At 50.9% G+C, this 2,829-nt stretch overlaps 1 non-coding gene across 1 annotated transcript; it reads left to right on the plus strand.

The window, feature by feature from the left end:
• The first annotated feature begins 229 nt into the window (after window positions 1-229).
• On the plus strand, window positions 230-302 carry TRNAR-CCU (transfer RNA arginine (anticodon CCU)). The gene has a single exon. It is a non-coding gene; the product is annotated as a tRNA-Arg (tRNA).
• Window positions 303-2,829: the final 2,527 nt, after the last annotated feature.

Here is a 2,829-nt window from a genome sequence, read left to right on the forward strand (position 1 = left end):
GATCACACCTAACAAAATAAATAATAACCCTTTGGGCTCATCCAATACCCAGTTCATAATCAAATTTTCCTGTTTGCCTCAAAAGTGTCTTTTTATATTATGGTTGGTCTGTTGGACTCTGGATCCAGAAAAGACCTGTGTGTGGGTTTTGCCTTTAAGGCTCTTAAGGTCTTTCCAATCTAGGGTGGGTCCCCTCCCTTCTCTTTTTAAATTTAATGTTAATGTGACTTCCCTGGTGGTCCAGTGGGTAGGACTCCGCACTCCTAATGCAGGGGCCCCGGGTTCAATCCCTGGTCAGGGAACTAGATCCCGCATGCATGCCGCAAATAAGAGGTCTGCATGCCGCAACTAAAAGATCCTGCGTGCCGCAACTAAGACCTGACGCAGCCAAAATAAATAAATAATTAAAAATTAAAAAAAAATAAATTTAATGCTTTTGACTTATTGTAGAAGCCCCTGAGGATTTTTCCACGTTCTGGACTCTGCGTTTGCTCCCTCATAGTATTGCTACCTCCTTCCCCATGTACTTCCCAGAAATGATGTCTCAATTAGAATTAGCCTCAATCGATACTCCATGATGGGGTTTCCCACTGCACCATATCAGAGGCACATGCATCAGCTTGTCCCTCTGTTGGTGATACTAAAAACGATCTGTGGGTTCTGATGGTGACAGTCTGCCACCTCCATGTAAGGGCTCCTCATTTGTCAGCTGGTTCCCACCCATGTTCCCCCAACCAGCCACGTCTCCCAGCGTTCATACCCTTTTGTAGTCCGGCCCTCGAATCTGGCTGGCTCCAAGCCTTGCCTTCGACCCTAGCATGTGGTGAGAGTGACACTGTGATTTCCGAGGAAGTCTCGTAGCTTCCCCCTTAGTCTTTCAGAACCTCACTCTGGGGGAAGCTGGCTGCCACGCAAGAAGCCTGGCTCTCCTGAGTCTGCCATGCTGCAAGGAAGCCTAAGCTAGCCATGTGGAGAGGTCGCATGACGAGAGGGATGCCCCGCCAGTCCGCACTGTTCTTGTCATCTCAGCCAAGGCATCAGACATGAGAATGATGGATGGAGAGAATGATTGATGACTCCAGTCCCAGCCTCCGTCTGACCCCAGCAGTCTGAGAGACCCTGAGTGAGACCCGCGCAGCTGAGCCAGGTCCACGCTGACCGTGAGGCAGCCTATGGAACAGTTGTGGTCAGCCACAGTGCTTTGGATGTCTTGTTATTGACCAGAACACACATTGACTTATCCTCTAAGTGTTTCAACTATTGGTGATTATTGCCTGAATTCATTATTTTATTACAAGCTACAAAATGGTGTTTTCTAATTCTACCATTTCTCCCACAATTATTTGCAGGAATTCTTTTCTTCTGCACCTAGGTTCCTTGGTGACCCTGAAGTATGGACCCTGCATAAAAGACGGGAAAATTGTGGGGTCCTTTCCTCTTCATTAGCGGGAGGTCACCCTTTTACAGCAGCGACCTGGCCCTTCTTGGATTTGCGGCCCAGATCAAGGCAGTAGAAAGGGAGGAAGAAGCCTGGGGAAGATGAGTGGGAGACTTGGTTTCCAAGGAAACCACAAGGTAAGCATCAGGTCCTCTGAGGATCATTATTTCTTTGTCCTGCTAAAAGCCAGATGCTGACACCTTCTAAGCCAGCTCAGATGCTTGTGCAGGCAACAAAATGGGCCCCCAAGGGAGGAGATGGGGCTTAGAGACACTTTGGGGGGGATACTGCTCCCTCCCCTGGGTCCTGGCTGCCTCTCACAAGCCCTCCCTTTCCTCTCAAAGCACCCTCCTTACCCCAAATCTCCTCAGGCCGCAGGGAGAGCCTAGTTTAGGGTGAAATGTACACGGAAAGCTGTCTTCCCTTGGGCTCTGTCCTGGGCCTTCATCTGTGAGGATTTGAGACTGAGGGCCCTGCCTGGTCCTGGGCTGAAGGGTTGGCAGGCCTGAGTCCCAAATCCTCCAGAAAAAAAAAGAGCAATGACCCAGTGTCCGGTGACTGGTGGTCACTGGTGGTGTGGTGGTCTCAGTGCAAGATTTGCCAAGAGCCACCATCTAACCAGTACTTATTTCGCCATATAACCAGACATGACACAACAGGGGCTTAGAGCTGCAGGCATATAATCTCACAAATCCTCACAAGCACTCCCTGAAGTGGGAGCTGTCTTCACCCACGTTTATAGAAGTAGGAATGGAAGCCCCACCAGGTCGGGTCACCTGTCCAAGGTCACCCAAAGCGCCCCCTGCTGCCTACCTGTAGAATCGGCCCCAGACCGTCTGCCTTTGTCAAGGTCCCCTCTGCTGGGAGTCGGTCTGGTGAAGGGCATAACCTTGTATTAATTACTCACCTCTAACTGTGTGTATTTGGATTTTTCAGTTGACCCTTAAATATGTATAAAGGATCCACTCATGTTGCAACCCAGTGTGGTGCCCGAGTTCTGACCGTGGCTCAGACAGGCACCAGCGGTCGTGGGGCAGGTGGGGATGAGGGCACTGGGTTTGCCTGCCATGGACCAGCCGGACACACGGTCACACAAGTGCCGGGTGGTGGAGCTGGGCCTGAGTTTTTGACATTTTCCTCAGTGCAGGACAGACTTCGCTGGTTCTAAAATAGTATCCTACAGCATCCAGTTCAATGGATCTGTGGAGGAAATGCCCCTAAACACAATGTCCCCCTCACCAGAAGCCCACGTGAACATGAAATGTTGTTGCGTGAGCTAACGGGCTCCCTAGGACGTGGGATGGGACATCGTCACCCACAGTGATCACGCCGTCCTGGCTCTCTGGTTAGGAGGGAGGGGTCCGGGGTGGCCGAGGGGGGTTCTTGTCCCT

Source organism: Eubalaena glacialis, chromosome 10, assembly GCF_028564815.1.
Source record: "Eubalaena glacialis isolate mEubGla1 chromosome 10, mEubGla1.1.hap2.+ XY, whole genome shotgun sequence".
NCBI lineage: Eukaryota > Metazoa > Chordata > Mammalia > Artiodactyla > Balaenidae > Eubalaena > Eubalaena glacialis.